The following is a 21,045-nucleotide window of genomic DNA, read 5'->3' as shown; positions in this document are numbered from 1 at the left end:
CCGCGCCCCTTTTCACCTGGCCTCGGACTGAGCCCCTGCACAGGTGTGCCGATTTGGGTGAAGGGATCTCACTCCTTCCCGGAGTTATAGCCATTCGAGCCACCTCGGACACGCCACCTTAGCACGTTTTGAGGTCCCCTCGCCAAGGTGAATGGAAATTTCCTCTTTTTTTGGATGATTATTGACAGTCAGACTCCAGAGAAGCTTTCTGTGCTGATTTGGGTGGGACTGGGCCAAATACCTGGCGCTAGGTTGCAAAAGAAGGTTTTCGACAAAATCCAAAATACCCGAAAATTTCGTCAGAGCGACGAGCCAATCTGAGACCTGCGTCTCGTTCGGCTCGAGCCAAGGATTCCGATGACATAAGGCACGTGGCTCTGCGACCAACCGTTTGGGAGTTACGAGCGATGCCGTACTTTCCGTCAGGCCGATCGGGACGAGGCCCGGTGACGTTGTAGACAGGGGAGGCTACCACCATCCCCCAGCGTTTTTAGGTCTCCCAAAACTTACCAAAGCCGAGATGGGCATCGCCGTGTCCGGCTTCCTCCCTGCTGCGTCTTAGCAGCATCGCTTCTCGGCCTTTTGGCTAAGATCAAGTGTAGTATCTGTTCTTATCAGTTTAATATCTGATACGTCCCCCATCCGGGGACTACATATTAAATGGATTTTTAGATCACGGAGCTGGAGCCGGGGCTTGCTCCGTCCACTCCATGCATCGGCCTGGTATTGCAGTGTCTCCAGGAACGGTGTGCTTTCCCTTTTTGGGGATTGCCATTTATTGTGTCGAATAGCAGAACAAGGAATGAGAGCTGCCATTGCAGATGCTGTGGTTTATTGCAAACTTTTTTCCTGATGTGTCCTCCTGGGGTCTTGGACTCTTCCACTAACGATGCACCCACCTGAGGTCTTGAAGTGGTGGTGCATCTAGACGAGGTGGTGCATCGAATCAGGTGTGTTTGTTTAAAGAGAGTCATCTAAAACTGGCGTTGGGAAGCACCGGCCCATGAGCTTGGCAGTTTCCAGGCCAGTAACGGAAGGCACCCGTCCTTCCTTTCCTGGAGCGGGGGCGGAGGGCTAACCGTTGGTGAGGATGGTAGAGATGCAAATCAGACCTCTGGCTGACCGCCTGCGCCTTCATACTTACCTGGCAGGGGAGACACCATGATCAAGAAGGCGGTTCACCCAGGGCGAGGCTTGTCCATTGCACTCCGGCCATGCTGACCCCTGCGAATTCCCCAAATGCGGGAATCTCGACTGCATAATTTATGGTAGTGGGGGACTGCGTTCGCGCTCTCCCCTGAAATTGTTGGTGAAACAAAGCAGAAGAGGTTTTTACAGTTTTTTATTTATTTCCATTTCAGAATGGGGAGTTCTGTCACATGCGAGATACGTGTTGTGCGCCTGTGAAACAAAGTCACTTACGCTCTTGAAAAATCAGACCCTGGTGGGTAGTTTAGTTCGAACATAGCGCAGACCTTACTTTGAAAGTAGATTGGACTGACTGCAGCCTAGCTGTATCTGTCTCCATGTTGTTTGTTTGTCCTTTTTTTCGATTCGTATTAATTTTGTTGTCGCTTACAGCGCCACCTAGTGGCCTGTCGCCGCGCCCTTTTTCACCTGGCCTCGGACTGAGCCCCTGCACAGGTGTGCCGATTTGGGTGAAGGGATCTCACTCCTTCCCGGAGTTATAGCCATTCGAGCCACCTCGGACACGCCACCTTAGCACGTTTTGAGGTCCCCTCGCCAAGGTGAATGGAAATTTCCTCTTTTTTTGGATGATTATTGACAGTCAGACTCCAGAGAAGCTTTCTGTGCTGATTTGGGTGGGACTGGGCCAAATACCTGGCGCTAGGTTGCAAAAGAAGGTTTTCGACAAAATCCAAAATACCCGAAAATTTCGTCAGAGCGACGAGCCAATCTGAGACCTGCGTCTCGTTCGGCTCGAGCCAAGGATTCCGATGACATAAGGCACGTGGCTCTGCGACCAACCGTTTGGGAGTTACGAGCGATGCCGTACTTTCCGTCAGGCCGATCGGGACGAGGCCCGGTGACGTTGTAGACAGGGGAGGCTACCACCATCCCCCAGCGTTTTTAGGTCTCCCAAAACTTACCAAAGCCGAGATGGGCATCGCCGTGTCCGGCTTCCTCCCTGCTGCGTCTTAGCAGCATCGCTTCTCGGCCTTTTGGCTAAGATCAAGTGTAGTATCTGTTCTTATCAGTTTAATATCTGATACGTCCCCCATCCGGGGACTACATATTAAATGGATTTTTAGATCACGGAGCTGGAGCCGGGGCTTGCTCCGTCCACTCCATGCATCGGCCTGGTATTGCAGTGTCTCCAGGAACGGTGTGCTTTCCCTTTTTGGGGATTGCCATTTATTGTGTCGAATAGCAGAACAAGGAATGAGAGCTGCCATTGCAGATGCTGTGGTTTATTGCAAACTTTTTTCCTGATGTGTCCTCCTGGGGTCTTGGACTCTTCCACTAACGATGCACCCACCTGAGGTCTTGAAGTGGTGGTGCATCTAGACGAGGTGGTGCATCGAATCAGGTGTGTTTGTTTAAAGAGAGTCATCTAAAACTGGCGTTGGGAAGCACCGGCCCATGAGCTTGGCAGTTTCCAGGCCAGTAACGGAAGGCACCCGTCCTTCCTTTCCTGGAGCGGGGGCGGAGGGCTAACCGTTGGTGAGGATGGTAGAGATGCAAATCAGACCTCTGGCTGACCGCCTGCGCCTTCATACTTACCTGGCAGGGGAGACACCATGATCAAGAAGGCGGTTCACCCAGGGCGAGGCTTGTCCATTGCACTCCGGCCATGCTGACCCCTGCGAATTCCCCAAATGCGGGAATCTCGACTGCATAATTTATGGTAGTGGGGGACTGCGTTCGCGCTCTCCCCTGAAATTGTTGGTGAAACAAAGCAGAAGAGGTTTTTACAGTTTTTTATTTATTTCCATTTCAGAATGGGGAGTTCTGTCACATGCGAGATACGTGTTGTGCGCCTGTGAAACAAAGTCACTTACGCTCTTGAAAAATCAGACCCTGGTGGGTAGTTTAGTTCGAACATAGCGCAGACCTTACTTTGAAAGTAGATTGGACTGACTGCAGCCTAGCTGTATCTGTCTCCATGTTGTTTGTTTGTCCTTTTTTTCGATTCGTATTAATTTTGTTGTCGCTTACAGCGCCACCTAGTGGCCTGTCGCCGCGCCCTTTTTCACCTGGCCTCGGACTGAGCCCCTGCACAGGTGTGCCGATTTGGGTGAAGGGATCTCACTCCTTCCCGGAGTTATAGCCATTCGAGCCACCTCGGACACGCCACCTTAGCACGTTTTGAGGTCCCCTCGCCAAGGTGAATGGAAATTTCCTCTTTTTTTGGATGATTATTGACAGTCAGACTCCAGAGAAGCTTTCTGTGCTGATTTGGGTGGGACTGGGCCAAATACCTGGCGCTAGGTTGCAAAAGAAGGTTTTCGACAAAATCCAAAATACCCGAAAATTTCGTCAGAGCGACGAGCCAATCTGAGACCTGCGTCTCGTTTGGCTCGAGCCAAGGATTCCGATGACATAAGGCACGTGGCTCTGCGACCAACCGTTTGGGAGTTACGAGCGATGCCGTACTTTCCGTCGCTGCAGTTCCACCGTCAGGCCGATCGGGACAAGGCCCGGTGACGTTGCAGACAGGGGAGGGTACTACGATCCCGCAGTGTTTCGGGTGTTTTCATCTTTGTTTGATTGTCTTTTTACATTACATTTTCCCTATTTTTCAGCTTACGGCGCCACCTACTGGCCTGTCGCCGCGCCCCTTTTCACCTGGCCTCGGACTGAGCCCCTGCACAGGTGTGCCGATTTGGGTGAAGGGATCTCACTCCTTCCCGGAGTTATAGCCATTCGAGCCACCTCGGACACGCCACCTTAGCACGTTTTGAGGTCCCCTCGCCAAGGTGAATGGAAATTTCCTCTTTTTTTGGATGATTATTGACAGTCAGACTCCAGAGAAGCTTTCTGTGCTGATTTGGGTGGGACTGGGCCAAATACCTGGCGCTAGGTTGCAAAAGAAGGTTTTCGACAAAATCCAAAATACCCGAAAATTTCGTCAGAGCGACGAGCCAATCTGAGACCTGCGTCTCGTTCGGCTCGAGCCAAGGATTCCGATGACATAAGGCACGTGGCTCTGCGACCAACCGTTTGGGAGTTACGAGCGATGCCGTACTTTCCGTCAGGCCGATCGGGACGAGGCCCGGTGACGTTGTAGACAGGGGAGGCTACCACCATCCCCCAGCGTTTTTAGGTCTCCCAAAACTTACCAAAGCCGAGATGGGCATCGCCGTGTCCGGCTTCCTCCCTGCTGCGTCTTAGCAGCATCGCTTCTCGGCCTTTTGGCTAAGATCAAGTGTAGTATCTGTTCTTATCAGTTTAATATCTGATACGTCCCCCATCCGGGGACTACATATTAAATGGATTTTTAGATCACGGAGCTGGAGCCGGGGCTTGCTCCGTCCACTCCATGCATCGGCCTGGTATTGCAGTGTCTCCAGGAACGGTGTGCTTTCCCTTTTTGGGGATTGCCATTTATTGTGTCGAATAGCAGAACAAGGAATGAGAGCTGCCATTGCAGATGCTGTGGTTTATTGCAAACTTTTTTCCTGATGTGTCCTCCTGGGGTCTTGGACTCTTCCACTAACGATGCACCCACCTGAGGTCTTGAAGTGGTGGTGCATCTAGACGAGGTGGTGCATCGAATCAGGTGTGTTTGTTTAAAGAGAGTCATCTAAAACTGGCGTTGGGAAGCACCGGCCCATGAGCTTGGCAGTTTCCAGGCCAGTAACGGAAGGCACCCGTCCTTCCTTTCCTGGAGCGGGGGCGGAGGGCTAACCGTTGGTGAGGATGGTAGAGATGCAAATCAGACCTCTGGCTGACCGCCTGCGCCTTCATACTTACCTGGCAGGGGAGACACCATGATCAAGAAGGCGGTTCACCCAGGGCGAGGCTTGTCCATTGCACTCCGGCCATGCTGACCCCTGCGAATTCCCCAAATGCGGGAATCTCGACTGCATAATTTATGGTAGTGGGGGACTGCGTTCGCGCTCTCCCCTGAAATTGTTGGTGAAACAAAGCAGAAGAGGTTTTTACAGTTTTTTATTTATTTCCATTTCAGAATGGGGAGTTCTGTCACATGCGAGATACGTGTTGTGCGCCTGTGAAACAAAGTCACTTACGCTCTTGAAAAATCAGACCCTGGTGGGTAGTTTAGTTCGAACATAGCGCAGACCTTACTTTGAAAGTAGATTGGACTGACTGCAGCCTAGCTGTATCTGTCTCCATGTTGTTTGTTTGTCCTTTTTTTCGATTCGTATTAATTTTGTTGTCGCTTACAGCGCCACCTAGTGGCCTGTCGCCGCGCCCTTTTTCACCTGGCCTCGGACTGAGCCCCTGCACAGGTGTGCCGATTTGGGTGAAGGGATCTCACTCCTTCCCGGAGTTATAGCCATTCGAGCCACCTCGGACACGCCACCTTAGCACGTTTTGAGGTCCCCTCGCCAAGGTGAATGGAAATTTCCTCTTTTTTTGGATGATTATTGACAGTCAGACTCCAGAGAAGCTTTCTGTGCTGATTTGGGTGGGACTGGGCCAAATACCTGGCGCTAGGTTGCAAAAGAAGGTTTTCGACAAAATCCAAAATACCCGAAAATTTCGTCAGAGCGACGAGCCAATCTGAGACCTGCGTCTCGTTCGGCTCGAGCCAAGGATTCCGATGACATAAGGCACGTGGCTCTGCGACCAACCGTTTGGGAGTTACGAGCGATGCCGTACTTTCCGTCAGGCCGATCGGGACGAGGCCCGGTGACGTTGTAGACAGGGGAGGCTACCACCATCCCCCAGCGTTTTTAGGTCTCCCAAAACTTACCAAAGCCGAGATGGGCATCGCCGTGTCCGGCTTCCTCCCTGCTGCGTCTTAGCAGCATCGCTTCTCGGCCTTTTGGCTAAGATCAAGTGTAGTATCTGTTCTTATCAGTTTAATATCTGATACGTCCCCCATCCGGGGACTACATATTAAATGGATTTTTAGATCACGGAGCTGGAGCCGGGGCTTGCTCCGTCCACTCCATGCATCGGCCTGGTATTGCAGTGTCTCCAGGAACGGTGTGCTTTCCCTTTTTGGGGATTGCCATTTATTGTGTCGAATAGCAGAACAAGGAATGAGAGCTGCCATTGCAGATGCTGTGGTTTATTGCAAACTTTTTTCCTGATGTGTCCTCCTGGGGTCTTGGACTCTTCCACTAACGATGCACCCACCTGAGGTCTTGAAGTGGTGGTGCATCTAGACGAGGTGGTGCATCGAATCAGGTGTGTTTGTTTAAAGAGAGTCATCTAAAACTGGCGTTGGGAAGCACCGGCCCATGAGCTTGGCAGTTTCCAGGCCAGTAACGGAAGGCACCCGTCCTTCCTTTCCTGGAGCGGGGGCGGAGGGCTAACCGTTGGTGAGGATGGTAGAGATGCAAATCAGACCTCTGGCTGACCGCCTGCGCCTTCATACTTACCTGGCAGGGGAGACACCATGATCAAGAAGGCGGTTCACCCAGGGCGAGGCTTGTCCATTGCACTCCGGCCATGCTGACCCCTGCGAATTCCCCAAATGCGGGAATCTCGACTGCATAATTTATGGTAGTGGGGGACTGCGTTCGCGCTCTCCCCTGAAATTGTTGGTGAAACAAAGCAGAAGAGGTTTTTACAGTTTTTTATTTATTTCCATTTCAGAATGGGGAGTTCTGTCACATGCGAGATACGTGTTGTGCGCCTGTGAAACAAAGTCACTTACGCTCTTGAAAAATCAGACCCTGGTGGGTAGTTTAGTTCGAACATAGCGCAGACCTTACTTTGAAAGTAGATTGGACTGACTGCAGCCTAGCTGTATCTGTCTCCATGTTGTTTGTTTGTCCTTTTTTTCGATTCGTATTAATTTTGTTGTCGCTTACAGCGCCACCTAGTGGCCTGTCGCCGCGCCCTTTTTCACCTGGCCTCGGACTGAGCCCCTGCACAGGTGTGCCGATTTGGGTGAAGGGATCTCACTCCTTCCCGGAGTTATAGCCATTCGAGCCACCTCGGACACGCCACCTTAGCACGTTTTGAGGTCCCCTCGCCAAGGTGAATGGAAATTTCCTCTTTTTTTGGATGATTATTGACAGTCAGACTCCAGAGAAGCTTTCTGTGCTGATTTGGGTGGGACTGGGCCAAATACCTGGCGCTAGGTTGCAAAAGAAGGTTTTCGACAAAATCCAAAATACCCGAAAATTTCGTCAGAGCGACGAGCCAATCTGAGACCTGCGTCTCGTTTGGCTCGAGCCAAGGATTCCGATGACATAAGGCACGTGGCTCTGCGACCAACCGTTTGGGAGTTACGAGCGATGCCGTACTTTCCGTCGCTGCAGTTCCACCGTCAGGCCGATCGGGACAAGGCCCGGTGACGTTGCAGACAGGGGAGGGTACTACGATCCCGCAGTGTTTCGGGTGTTTTCATCTTTGTTTGATTGTCTTTTTACATTACATTTTCCCTATTTTTCAGCTTACGGCGCCACCTACTGGCCTGTCGCCGCGCCCCTTTTCACCTGGCCTCGGACTGAGCCCCTGCACAGGTGTGCCGATTTGGGTGAAGGGATCTCACTCCTTCCCGGAGTTATAGCCATTCGAGCCACCTCGGACACGCCACCTTAGCACGTTTTGAGGTCCCCTCGCCAAGGTGAATGGAAATTTCCTCTTTTTTTGGATGATTATTGACAGTCAGACTCCAGAGAAGCTTTCTGTGCTGATTTGGGTGGGACTGGGCCAAATACCTGGCGCTAGGTTGCAAAAGAAGGTTTTCGACAAAATCCAAAATACCCGAAAATTTCGTCAGAGCGACGAGCCAATCTGAGACCTGCGTCTCGTTCGGCTCGAGCCAAGGATTCCGATGACATAAGGCACGTGGCTCTGCGACCAACCGTTTGGGAGTTACGAGCGATGCCGTACTTTCCGTCAGGCCGATCGGGACGAGGCCCGGTGACGTTGTAGACAGGGGAGGCTACCACCATCCCCCAGCGTTTTTAGGTCTCCCAAAACTTACCAAAGCCGAGATGGGCATCGCCGTGTCCGGCTTCCTCCCTGCTGCGTCTTAGCAGCATCGCTTCTCGGCCTTTTGGCTAAGATCAAGTGTAGTATCTGTTCTTATCAGTTTAATATCTGATACGTCCCCCATCCGGGGACTACATATTAAATGGATTTTTAGATCACGGAGCTGGAGCCGGGGCTTGCTCCGTCCACTCCATGCATCGGCCTGGTATTGCAGTGTCTCCAGGAACGGTGTGCTTTCCCTTTTTGGGGATTGCCATTTATTGTGTCGAATAGCAGAACAAGGAATGAGAGCTGCCATTGCAGATGCTGTGGTTTATTGCAAACTTTTTTCCTGATGTGTCCTCCTGGGGTCTTGGACTCTTCCACTAACGATGCACCCACCTGAGGTCTTGAAGTGGTGGTGCATCTAGACGAGGTGGTGCATCGAATCAGGTGTGTTTGTTTAAAGAGAGTCATCTAAAACTGGCGTTGGGAAGCACCGGCCCATGAGCTTGGCAGTTTCCAGGCCAGTAACGGAAGGCACCCGTCCTTCCTTTCCTGGAGCGGGGGCGGAGGGCTAACCGTTGGTGAGGATGGTAGAGATGCAAATCAGACCTCTGGCTGACCGCCTGCGCCTTCATACTTACCTGGCAGGGGAGACACCATGATCAAGAAGGCGGTTCACCCAGGGCGAGGCTTGTCCATTGCACTCCGGCCATGCTGACCCCTGCGAATTCCCCAAATGCGGGAATCTCGACTGCATAATTTATGGTAGTGGGGGACTGCGTTCGCGCTCTCCCCTGAAATTGTTGGTGAAACAAAGCAGAAGAGGTTTTTACAGTTTTTTATTTATTTCCATTTCAGAATGGGGAGTTCTGTCACATGCGAGATACGTGTTGTGCGCCTGTGAAACAAAGTCACTTACGCTCTTGAAAAATCAGACCCTGGTGGGTAGTTTAGTTCGAACATAGCGCAGACCTTACTTTGAAAGTAGATTGGACTGACTGCAGCCTAGCTGTATCTGTCTCCATGTTGTTTGTTTGTCCTTTTTTTCGATTCGTATTAATTTTGTTGTCGCTTACAGCGCCACCTAGTGGCCTGTCGCCGCGCCCTTTTTCACCTGGCCTCGGACTGAGCCCCTGCACAGGTGTGCCGATTTGGGTGAAGGGATCTCACTCCTTCCCGGAGTTATAGCCATTCGAGCCACCTCGGACACGCCACCTTAGCACGTTTTGAGGTCCCCTCGCCAAGGTGAATGGAAATTTCCTCTTTTTTTGGATGATTATTGACAGTCAGACTCCAGAGAAGCTTTCTGTGCTGATTTGGGTGGGACTGGGCCAAATACCTGGCGCTAGGTTGCAAAAGAAGGTTTTCGACAAAATCCAAAATACCCGAAAATTTCGTCAGAGCGACGAGCCAATCTGAGACCTGCGTCTCGTTTGGCTCGAGCCAAGGATTCCGATGACATAAGGCACGTGGCTCTGCGACCAACCGTTTGGGAGTTACGAGCGATGCCGTACTTTCCGTCGCTGCAGTTCCACCGTCAGGCCGATCGGGACAAGGCCCGGTGACGTTGCAGACAGGGGAGGGTACTACGATCCCGCAGTGTTTCGGGTGTTTTCATCTTTGTTTGATTGTCTTTTTACATTACATTTTCCCTATTTTTCAGCTTACGGCGCCACCTACTGGCCTGTCGCCGCGCCCCTTTTCACCTGGCCTCGGACTGAGCCCCTGCACAGGTGTGCCGATTTGGGTGAAGGGATCTCACTCCTTCCCGGAGTTATAGCCATTCGAGCCACCTCGGACACGCCACCTTAGCACGTTTTGAGGTCCCCTCGCCAAGGTGAATGGAAATTTCCTCTTTTTTTGGATGATTATTGACAGTCAGACTCCAGAGAAGCTTTCTGTGCTGATTTGGGTGGGACTGGGCCAAATACCTGGCGCTAGGTTGCAAAAGAAGGTTTTCGACAAAATCCAAAATACCCGAAAATTTCGTCAGAGCGACGAGCCAATCTGAGACCTGCGTCTCGTTCGGCTCGAGCCAAGGATTCCGATGACATAAGGCACGTGGCTCTGCGACCAACCGTTTGGGAGTTACGAGCGATGCCGTACTTTCCGTCAGGCCGATCGGGACGAGGCCCGGTGACGTTGTAGACAGGGGAGGCTACCACCATCCCCCAGCGTTTTTAGGTCTCCCAAAACTTACCAAAGCCGAGATGGGCATCGCCGTGTCCGGCTTCCTCCCTGCTGCGTCTTAGCAGCATCGCTTCTCGGCCTTTTGGCTAAGATCACGTGGTCTGGTCGGACGGTTGAGACAGCGATCGCCTCTAGGTGGACCTTTAGGCTCGTGTGTGGCTTGTGGCACGAGTCCTCTATCTTCCAAGAGGTAAATTGACAAGCGGCTTTTAATTGGAGACGACTCGCTTTGCGGAGAATCTACTTGTTTTTAAGGTAAGAAGGTTTTATCTAATTTATTTAGTTAATTTATTGTTTGTTTTAGCCGCTGCGTGCTGGTGGTGCCTCCACTATGTCGGCTGCTCGTGCCGGCATGCGGAGGCACCACAGCGTGCGTTTTATATTCAAGGAGGTCGATGGAAAGCTTCTGGGTATGTCCCGCATGGACTTTTCCAGAAAGCTTGTTCAAAAGACCTTACATTTTAAGCCTGAAGACCTGAATTGTTTGATGACTCTGCCTCTGAACAAAGGTTTTGATTTGAGTTTTAAGACTGCTTCCCTGCTAAGTGAGTTTTGGCAAAGGTTTGAATCTGTTAAATCCCAGTTCTCCATGTTTATGGTGGAGAAACTTTCTGACAACACACTTAAAACTGTGATTGTCAGAATGTTCAATGAAACTGTGACTGGTGAAGATATATGTGTGTGGCTGGGTAGATTTTGCACTGTTCGAGGCCAGCCAGTCAAGGTGCTAGATGAAGATGGTATCTGGACATGCTCCTGGCGAATCCCCATTAAACAATGGGAGGACGCTGGGGGCTACCAGGGCCTGAAACATCTGCCCTCCATGATTGTGCTTGGAGAGAACAGAGGCTACATTCATTACCAGGGTATGCCTAAGTTATGTCGGAAATGTGGGAAATTTGGTCACTTAGCCGATGTATGCCAAGAATTAGTTTGTGGGAAGTGCAAAGAAATTGGTCACGGGTTTGAACAGTGTACCAATGGCAGGCGGTGCAATCTTTGTGGAGATTCAAACCACCTCTACAGAGATTGCCCTAAAAGTTTTGCCAACAAGCTCAAAATGGCCGCCCCACATTGGCACCAAACAAACGAAGAAAGGAAAGAGGAGGCGGTCCCTGAGGTTTTGGCGGGAATTTCAAATTCCCAGCCAGCCTCAGGGATTGGGCAGGAAGGAGGAAGTGGGGCGGCCATAGGGGCGGAGTCAGATATTGAAATGGAAAAAGGCACGGAAGGAGAAGTGACCGAGGGAGAAACAAGCTCCTCCCTACAAACGGTGTCAGAGTTGGTACAGGAATCCAGTGGGAGTGAATTTGAGTGTTCACTCCCAAATGCTCAAGTGCAAAAAAGACCTGCGGGATCTCCTTTGGTGGAAACCGAGGAGAAAAAAGCTAGGGCAGCACAGCGGCTTGATAGTTCCGATTTGGAAGATCAAGAACGCATGTGGCCCCTAGAGTCCCCAAATGAGGTATCTTTTTTGCACATCAAGCTAAGAACATCGTCGCCTAGGGAGTTACAAGAGGATTTCTCTGTAGCACCCGAGGCGTCGAGCACCTGCTCTCCAGGACCCAGTTCATCTGTGAGAAAGGAAGGGCAGGTGAAACAAGATAAAACATGATTTTAAGTATATTTTTGTAGTCTTTTTGTCTTCTGTTTAAATGTCTCATACTGTTTTAACCATACTGCTCATGGCCCTCACTATCTCTACCATTAATGTAAGAAGTGTGAGGTCCACCTTACGAGCACAGAGCATTTTATCCTTTTTAAAGTGTTTTAAGTCAGACTTGTTTTTACTGCAAGAGTGTGCTCTGCCCTTTTTAAATAGTTACAGAAAGTTGGAGGAGATGTGGACCATGGGGCCCTCAATATGGAGTGGCTCCAACTTCAACAAGAATGACGGTGTCGCTATTTTAATCAACAATTCAAACATCACGGTGAAGGATAGCACTGTGGTGAGGGAAGGGCGGGCTCTTTTAGCAAACCTGACTTTTTTAGGGAGGGATTTTAAGGTTCTTAATGTGTATGGTTTTACAGAAAAAAATGACAGATATGAGCTTTTAGAAGACCTGCAGCCCCACATGTTAGGCAGGGCTCCCCTAATAGTAGCAGGGGATTTTAACTGTGTTTTATCCAAAACAGATAGGAAGAGAGTAGGAGAAGATTTTAAGGTCGATAAGACATCGGTTTTATTGCAAAATTTAGTCAAGGATTTTAAGTTAGTTGACTGTTTTAAACAACTGCATCAAAGAGAGGAGGGCTTCACCTGGTTCAGTGGTGATGGCACCAGAGCCTCTCGAATTGACTATGTTTTTACAAGGGACTGCCCGCCAACCGATGCAACATTGACCCCTCCCTTTTTTTCTGATCACATGATACTGTCTTGCACCCTTTCACTTTCCATGGGTGTGACGGTAGGAGGAGGGCTGTGGAAGCTGAACTGTTCCCTATTAGAGGATGAAGAAGTGGTTAGAGAGTATAGGGAGCAGTTCAGCCAATGGCAGACCCTCCAAGACTTTTATGATACACGTGCACAGTGGTGGGAAGTGGTTAAGGACCGGACAAGACAGTTTTTTAGAAATATAGGGAAAAGGAAAAAGAACAGGGAAAGAAGACACATGATGGGGCTGCAAAAAAGACTGCAGAGATATTTTAACCTTTTAAACAGTGGATTGGATTTTACAGAAGAGATAAAAGAAGTCAAGAAAGAAATGTCAGTTTTATTCGAAGTTCAGAGTAGGGGTGTTATTTTAAGATGTAAAGAAAGAGAAATAGAAGAAGGGGAGAAATGCACAAGATACTTTTTTAAAAAAATTATTACACGGGGTGGGTCAATCTCTGCTTTGAAGACTTTTACCGGGAGGGAAGCAAGCGGCACAAAAGAGATTTTAAATGAAACTGAAAACTTTTATAATAATTTATATAGTGCAAAAGAGGCTCATAATGGGGTTTTAGAGGAAGTTTTAACCTTTTTAAATAAAAAGGTAAAGAGCCCAGATGTGCTTTTATCCCAGGATTTTACAGTTTTAGAAATTCAGAAAGCTTTAAAACATTTTAAAAAAGGGAAGTCCCCTGGCATTGACGGACTTCCCTTTGAATTTTATCTGACTTTCTGGGACATTTTAGCACACGAACTGTTGACCGTTTTTAAAGAATTTGAGACTCTTGACAGACTTCCTGACAGCTTTAGAGTAGGGATAGTTTCATTATTATATAAGAAAGGAGACAAGACTGACTTGAAAAACTGGCGACCAATCACGCTTTTAAATTTTGATTGTAAACTTTTTAGTAAGATTTTAGCAACACGCATGTCGACTGTTTTAGAGGACGTGATCCACCCGGATCAAGCCTGTGCTGTGCCCGGAAGAAAGATAACAGACAACCTAGTGCTGATTAGAGACGCCATCTGTTACGCGAGAGACAGAAATATTCGGCTAGTAGTCCTAAATTTAGATTTTGAAAAAGCATTTGATCGAGTCTCGCACCAGTACCTCTTCCAGGTTCTGGAGAAAATGGGGCTTCCAAAGAGGTTTAGAGCCTGGGTGGGACTGCTGTACAAGGGAATAGTCGGCAAAATTCTAATAAATGGGCATCTTTCCAAAGCTGTGGACATACACAGTGGTGTCCGTCAGGGATGTCCTTTATCTCCTCTTCTGTATGTGGCTTGCATCGAGCCACTGGCACAGATCTTGAGAAGGGACAAATGGATCAAAGGACTGGACGTTCCTGGGACGGGGGGACTGACGGCGACCTGTGTTTTATATATGGATGACGTAACTCTTTTAGCCACAGACGTTTTATCAATACGAAGAGCACTGGACTTGACTGACTGGTACGGTCGGGCCTCGGGCGCCAAACTCAATAGAAACAAGTCCGAGGCCCAGCTCTTCGGGCCGTGGGGAGACGTGGACACAGGAGGACTTGATTTGGTTTTTAAAGACAACGATTTTAAGATTTTAGGCGTTAAATTTGATAAAGACGGGGGTGGACGGGAAAACTGGACTGACTTGTTAGGGAAAGTTAGGAAAAGACTGGGGTTTTGGGGACTAAGACAGATGACGATGGAAGGCAAGGTTTTAATTTGTAAATCTGTGATTTTACCTCTGTTTTTACTTGTCTGTTCTGTTTTTAGCCCCCCTCGGTGGTTCCTGGGGAAACTGGAGAGGGCGGTGTTTTACTTCCTGTGGGGGTCCAAGTGGGAGCGCCTGAAGAGGGAGACCATCAAGAAAAGGCCGGAGAACGGTGGAAAAGGCCTCCCAGACCCCCACCTGTTTTTAGGCAGCCGCTTCACCGCCCTGCACATTAGTTATGCCACGACCCCATCCAAAGAAAACAAGACGGCTGCAATGGCGCGATTTTGGATGGGGTCTTACCTACGAACACTGAAAATTTTACCAGTGGACTTGAAAACCCCAGTGTCTTTTAACTTGCCCAAAGAGTACAGTTTTATAAAAAAGTTTTTAAAGAAATACCTTTTAGAGAGTGAAGATGTCACCATTTTAACTCAACACAAGTCTCTCATCTCTGTTGTGCAGGACCGGGAACCGGTGAGTCCAGTTCCGGGCCTCACACCAAGTGAGGCCAAACAGGTTTGGCGGAACGCGGCTCACCCCGCTCTCCAGAACAGGCACAAGGACTTATCGTGGATGGTGGCTCATGAGATCCTCCCGGTCAGGGCGGTTATGCACTCCAGAGGCATGGCCAAAAACCCCATCTGCCCACGGTCCGGCTGCAATTCCCCGGAGACCGTCCACCACCTGCTCTGGGAGTGCAGCACTGCGCGGGACCTGTGGGCCAAGACCGGCCCCCTGTATTTCCCGTGCCTACCAGCGGGTGGGGCCCAGTTCGGGTACCAGCTCGCCATCCTTGGGGTGGGCCGGGGCTTGAAGGACTTGACGGCACAGAAATTTACCTCGCTCTGGCTCACCCTCAACGTCATCAAGGATGCCATCTGGGCCACCAGAAACCTGCTGGTGGGGAAGCGCGTTACGGTAACCCTCCATGCATGCGAGCTAAAGGTAACATCAATGCTGCAGGGGTACCGGACGACAATATTCGGACGGGGGGGCCGGGGTCGCACGGAGAGGGTCCCGGCAGGCACCGACCCTGGCCGCCCGTAGATGCACCCTCACCACTCTGGCTACGGGAACAGCGGGCCAGCGGGCCGGAGGAGAGGGGATCTCCGCTGAGTCCATAAAGTAGCATCTCATGTCCCTGTTCTGGAGAGTGGGGTGATGACCAACTTGATAAGGACTCACCCCCGGTCTTGCACAACAGATGATTTTTAATTGGTGTTTTTTATTGTTTTATTATGAAAGAGGTTTTATTAACATATATACGAGGCTTGTTTGCTTTTTTTAAAATTTGTGTTTTACTTTGGAACTGACCGCTCCTTTTAAACACACCTCAATAATGGACTTTTAAAAACAAGCAAAACACTGTGGTTTTAATCAAATGCTTTTTAAAAATGATTGTTTATTTCATTTTACCATGTGTATTTATTATATATTATATTGCTTGTTTTAATGTGTGATTAAAAAGAAAATGTTGTGGGAAAAAGAAAAAATGCAAATGGAAAAAATGTAAATGGTGACAATAAAACTTTTTCGAAAGAAAAAAATCTGTTCTTATCATGCACAGTGGTGGGAGATGGTAAAGGACCGGACGAGACAGTTTTTTAGAAAGATAGGGAAAGAAAAGAAGAGTAGGGAAAAGAAATGCATGTTGGGGTTGCAAAAAAGACTACAAAGGTATTTTAATCTTTTAAATAATGGTTTTGATTTTAACAATGAAATCCAGGATGTAAAAAAGGAAATGTCAGTTTTAGCCAATATAGAAAGTAAAGGGGTCCTTTTAAGAAGCAAAGAGAGAGAAATTGAAGAAGGGGAAAAGTGTACCAGATATTTTTTTAAGAAAATAATAACAAGGGGTGGGGGGTTAACCAGGGTTAAAACAGGGGATAGGGAGGTTAACACAACAAAAGAGATTTTAGAGGATGTGGAAAAATTTTATGGGGCTTTATATAGTTTTAAAAAGGTACACTCAGACACCGTAAAAGAAGTTTTAAATTTTGTTGAGAAAAGGGTCGACTGTCAAAATGAGATTTTAGCCCAAGATTTGAACATTTTAGAAACCCAAAAAGCTCTTGGAGGTTTTAAAAGGGGGAAGTCCCCAGGAGTGGATGGACTTCCCCTGGAGTTTTATCTAACATTTTGGGACATTTTAGGACAAGAGCTTTTGACAGTTTTTAAAGAGTTTGAGACCCTCGACAGACTTCCAGACAGTTTTAGAATAGGGATAGTTTCTTTACTTCACAAAAAAGGTGACCGGACTGACTTAAAAAACTGGAGACCCATAACACTTTTAAATTTCGATTATAAACTTTTTAGCAAAGTTTTAGCAACACGCATGTCAACTGTTTTAGAGGACGTGATTCACCCGGATCAAGCTTGTTCTGTGCCCGGAAGAAAGATAACAGACAACCTAGTGCTGATTAGAGACGCCATCTGTTACGCGAGAGACAGAAATATTCGGCTAGTAGTCCTAAATTTAGATTTTGAAAAAGCATTTGATCGAGTCTCGCACCAGTACCTCTTCCAGGTTCTGGAGAAAATGGGGTTTCCAAAGAGGTTTATAGCCTGGGTGGGACTGCTGTACAAGGGAATAGTCAGCAAAATTCTAATAAATGGGCATCTTTCCAAAGCTGTGAACATACACAGTGGTGTCCGTCAGGGATGTCCTTTATCTCCTCTTCTGTATGTGGCTTGCATCGAGCCACTGGCACAGATCTTGAGAAGGGACAAATGGATCAAAGGACTGGACGTTCCTGGGACGGGGGGACTGACGGCGACCTGTGTTTTATATATGGACGACGTAACTCTTTTAGCCACAGACGTTTTATCAATACGAAGAGCACTGGACTTGACTGACTGGGACGGTCGGGCCTCGGGCGCCAAACTCAATAGAAACAAGTCCGAGGCCCAGCTCTTCGGGCCGTGGGGAGACGTGGACACAGGAGGACTTGATTTGGTTTTTAAAGACAACGATTTTAAGATTTTAGGCGTTAAATTTGATAAAGACGGGGGTGGACGGGAAAACTGGACTGACTTGTTAGGGAAAGTTAGGAAAAGACTGGGGTTTTGGGGACTAAGACAGATGACGATGGAAGGCAAGGTTTTAATTTTTAAATCTGTGATTTTACCTCTGATTTTACTTGTCTGTTCTGTTTTTAGCCCCCCTCGGTGGTTCCTGGGGAAACTGGAGAGGGCGGTGTTTTACTTCCTGTGGGGGTCCAAGTGGGAGCGCCTGAAGAGGGAGACTATCAAGAAAAGGCCGGAGAACGGTGGAAAAGGCCTCCCAGACCCCCACCTGTTTTTAGGCAGCCGCTTCACCGCCCTGCACATTAGTTATGCCACGACCCCATCCAAAGAAAACAAGACGGCTGCAATGGCGCGATTTTGGATGGGGTCTTACCTACGAACACTGAAAATTTTACCAGTGGACTTGAAAACCCCAGTGTCTTTTAACTTGCCCAAAGAGTACAGTTTTATAAAAAAGTTTTTAAAGAAATACCTTTTAGAGAGTGAAGATGTCACCATTTTAACTCAACACAAGTCTCTCATCTCTGTTGTGCAGGACCGGGAACCGGTGAGTCCAGTTCCGGGCCTCACACCAAGTGAGGCCAAACAGGTTTGGCGGAACGCGGCTCACCCCGCTCTCCAGAACAGGCACAAGGACTTATCGTGGATGGTGGCTCATGAGATCCTCCCGGTCAGGGCGGTTATGCACTCCAGAGGCATGGCCAAAAACCCCATCTGCCCGCGGTCCGGCTGCAATTCCCCGGAGACCGTCCACCACCTGCTCTGGGAGTGCAGCACTGCGCGGGACCTGTGGGCCAAGACCGGCCCCCTGTATTTCCCGTGCCTACCAGTGGGTGGGGCCCAGTTCGGGTACCAGCTCGCCATCCTTGGGGTGGGCCGGGGCTTGAAGGACTTGACGGCACAGAAATTTACCTCGCTCTGGCTCACCCTCAACGTCATCAAGGATGCCATCTGGGCCACCAGAAACCTGCTGGTGGGGAAGCGCGTTACGGTAACCCTCCATGCATGCGAGCTAAAGGTAACATCAATGCTGCAGGGGTACCGGACGACGATATTCGGACGGGGGGGCCGGGGTCGCACGGAGAGGGTCCCGGCAGGCACCGACCCTGGCCGCCCGTAGATGCACCCTCACCACTCTGGCTACGGGAACAGCGGGCCAGCGGGCCGGAGGAGAGGGGATCTCCGCTGAGTCCATAAAGTAGCATCTCATGTCCCTGTTCTGGAGAGTGGGGTGATGACCCACTTGATAAGGACTCACCCCCGGTCTTGCACAACAGATGATTTTTAATTGGTGTTTTTTATTGTTTTATCATGAAATAGGTTTTATTAACATATATATATATATATATATACGAGGCTTGTTTGCTTTTTTAAAATTTGTATTTTACTTTTGGAACTGACCGTACCTTTTAAACACACCTCAATAATGGACTTTTAAAAACAAGCAAAACACTGTGGTTTTAATCAATGCTTTTTAATAATGATTGTTTCTTTCATTTTACCATGTGTATTTATTATATATTATATTGCTTGTTTTAATGTGTGATTAAAAAGAAAATGGTGTGTGAAAACGAAAAAAATGCAAATGAAAAAAATGTAAATGGTGACAATAAAAATTTTTCGAAAGAAAAATCTGTTCTTATCAGTTTAATATCTGATACGTCCCCCATCCGGGGACTACATATTAAATGGATTTTTAGATCACGGAGCTGGAGCCGGGGCTTGCTCCGTCCACTCCATGCATCGGCCTGGTATTGCAGTGTCTCCAGGAACGGTGTGCTTTCCCTTTTTGGGGATTGCCATTTATTGTGTCGAATAGCAGAACAAGGAATGAGAGCTGCCATTGCAGATGCTGTGGTTTATTGCAAACTTTTTTCCTGATGTGTCCTCCTGGGGTCTTGGACTCTTCCACTAACGATGCACCCACCTGAGGTCTTGAAGTGGTGGTGCATCTAGACGAGGTGGTGCATCGAATCAGGTGTGTTTGTTTAAAGAGAGTCATCTAAAACTGGCGTTGGGAAGCACCGGCCCATGAGCTTGGCAGTTTCCAGGCCAGTAACGGAAGGCACCCGTCCTTCCTTTCCTGGAGCGGGGGCGGAGGGCTAACCGTTGGTGAGGATGGTAGAGATGCAAATCAGACCTCTGGCTGACCGCCTGCGCCTTCATACTTACCTGGCAGGGGAGACACCATGATCAAGAAGGCGGTTCACCCAGGGCGAGGCTTGTCCATTGCACTCCGGCCATGCTGACCCCTGCGAATTCCCCAAATGCGGGAATCTCGACTGCATAATTTATGGTAGTGGGGGACTGCGTTCGCGCTCTCCCCTGAAATTGTTGGTGAAACAAAGCAGAAGAGGTTTTTACAGTTTTTTATTTATTTCCATTTCAGAATGGGGAGTTCTGTCACATGCGAGATACGTGTTGTGCGCCTGTGAAACAAAGTCACTTACGCTCTTGAAAAATCAGACCCTGGTGGGTAGTTTAGTTCGAACATAGCGCAGACCTTACTTTGAAAGTAGATTGGACTGACTGCAGCCTAGCTGTATCTGTCTCCATGTTGTTTGTTTGTCCTTTTTTTCGATTCGTATTAATTTTGTTGTCGCTTACAGCGCCACCTAGTGGCCTGTCGCCGCGCCCTTTTTCACCTGGCCTCGGACTGAGCCCCTGCACAGGTGTGCCGATTTGGGTGAAGGGATCTCACTCCTTCCCGGAGTTATAGCCATTCGAGCCACCTCGGACACGCCACCTTAGCACGTTTTGAGGTCCCCTCGCCAAGGTGAATGGAAATTTCCTCTTTTTTTGGATGATTATTGACAGTCAGACTCCAGAGAAGCTTTCTGTGCTGATTTGGGTGGGACTGGGCCAAATACCTGGCGCTAGGTTGCAAAAGAAGGTTTTCGACAAAATCCAAAATACCCGAAAATTTCGTCAGAGCGACGAGCCAATCTGAGACCTGCGTCTCGTTCGGCTCGAGCCAAGGATTCCGATGACATAAGGCACGTGGCTCTGCGACCAACCGTTTGGGAGTTACGAGCGATGCCGTACTTTCCGTCAGGCCGATCGGGACGAGGCCCGGTGACGTTGTAGACAGGGGAGGCTACCACCATCCCCCAGCGTTTTTAGGTCTCCCAAAACTTACCAAAGCCGAGATGGGCATCGCCGTGTCCGGCTTCCTCCCTGCTGCGTCTTAGCAGCATCGCTTCTCGGCCTTTTGGCTAAGATCACGTGGTCTGGTCGGACGGTTGAGACAGCGATCGCCTCTAGGTGGACCTTTAGGCTCGTGTGTGGCTTGTGGCACGAGTCCTCTATCTTCCAAGAGGTAAATTGACAAGCGGCTTTTAATTGGAGACGACTCGCTTTGCGGAGAATCTACTTGTTTTTAAGGTAAGAAGGTTTTATCTAATTTATTTAGTTAATTTATTGTTTGTTTTAGCCGCTGCGTGCTGGTGGTGCCTCCACTATGTCGGCTGCTCGTGCCGGCATGCGGAGGCACCACAGCGTGCGTTTTATATTCAAGGAGGTCGATGGAAAGCTTCTGGGTATGTCCCGCATGGACTTTTCCAGAAAGCTTGTTCAAAAGACCTTACATTTTAAGCCTGAAGACCTGAATTGTTTGATGACTCTGCCTCTGAACAAAGGTTTTGATTTGAGTTTTAAGACTGCTTCCCTG

The 21,045-nt window shown here is 49.0% G+C and overlaps 11 non-coding genes and 1 pseudogene across 11 annotated transcripts; all 12 read left to right on the top strand.

Annotated features, from left to right (window-relative positions):
- Positions 1–566: 566 nt before the first annotated feature.
- Positions 567–757, top strand: LOC128012566 (U2 spliceosomal RNA). The gene has a single exon (XR_008183090.1). It is a non-coding gene; the product is annotated as a U2 spliceosomal RNA (small nuclear RNA).
- A 379-nt stretch (positions 758–1,136) lies between these two features.
- Positions 1,137–1,300, top strand: LOC128012325 (U1 spliceosomal RNA). The gene has a single exon (XR_008182848.1). It is a non-coding gene; the product is annotated as a U1 spliceosomal RNA (small nuclear RNA).
- Positions 1,301–2,167: 867 nt separating this feature from the next.
- Positions 2,168–2,358, top strand: LOC128012564 (U2 spliceosomal RNA). The gene has a single exon (XR_008183088.1). It is a non-coding gene; the product is annotated as a U2 spliceosomal RNA (small nuclear RNA).
- Positions 2,359–2,737: 379 nt separating this feature from the next.
- On the top strand, positions 2,738–2,901 carry LOC128012324 (U1 spliceosomal RNA). Its single transcript, XR_008182847.1, has one exon. It is a non-coding gene; the product is annotated as a U1 spliceosomal RNA (small nuclear RNA).
- Positions 2,902–4,360: 1,459 nt separating this feature from the next.
- LOC128012563 (U2 spliceosomal RNA) lies at positions 4,361–4,551 on the top strand. The gene has a single exon (XR_008183087.1). It is a non-coding gene; the product is annotated as a U2 spliceosomal RNA (small nuclear RNA).
- A 379-nt stretch (positions 4,552–4,930) lies between these two features.
- LOC128012322 (U1 spliceosomal RNA) lies at positions 4,931–5,094 on the top strand. Its single transcript, XR_008182845.1, has one exon. It is a non-coding gene; the product is annotated as a U1 spliceosomal RNA (small nuclear RNA).
- An 867-nt stretch (positions 5,095–5,961) lies between these two features.
- LOC128012562 (U2 spliceosomal RNA) lies at positions 5,962–6,152 on the top strand. The gene has a single exon (XR_008183086.1). It is a non-coding gene; the product is annotated as a U2 spliceosomal RNA (small nuclear RNA).
- A 379-nt stretch (positions 6,153–6,531) lies between these two features.
- On the top strand, positions 6,532–6,695 carry LOC128012321 (U1 spliceosomal RNA). Its single transcript, XR_008182844.1, has one exon. It is a non-coding gene; the product is annotated as a U1 spliceosomal RNA (small nuclear RNA).
- Positions 6,696–8,154: 1,459 nt separating this feature from the next.
- Positions 8,155–8,345, top strand: LOC128012561 (U2 spliceosomal RNA). Its single transcript, XR_008183085.1, has one exon. It is a non-coding gene; the product is annotated as a U2 spliceosomal RNA (small nuclear RNA).
- Positions 8,346–8,724: 379 nt separating this feature from the next.
- Positions 8,725–8,888, top strand: LOC128012320 (U1 spliceosomal RNA). Its single transcript, XR_008182843.1, has one exon. It is a non-coding gene; the product is annotated as a U1 spliceosomal RNA (small nuclear RNA).
- A 10,096-nt stretch (positions 8,889–18,984) lies between these two features.
- LOC128012655 (uncharacterized) lies at positions 18,985–19,160 on the top strand (annotated as a pseudogene).
- Positions 19,161–19,539: 379 nt separating this feature from the next.
- Positions 19,540–19,703, top strand: LOC128012319 (U1 spliceosomal RNA). Its single transcript, XR_008182842.1, has one exon. It is a non-coding gene; the product is annotated as a U1 spliceosomal RNA (small nuclear RNA).
- Positions 19,704–21,045: the final 1,342 nt, after the last annotated feature.

Source organism: Carassius gibelio, chromosome B23 (assembly GCF_023724105.1).
Source record: "Carassius gibelio isolate Cgi1373 ecotype wild population from Czech Republic chromosome B23, carGib1.2-hapl.c, whole genome shotgun sequence".
Classification (NCBI taxonomy): Eukaryota; Metazoa; Chordata; class Actinopteri; order Cypriniformes; family Cyprinidae; genus Carassius; species Carassius gibelio.
Note: the sequence above shows the minus strand (reverse complement) of the source record. Positions and strands in the feature narration are given on the sequence as shown.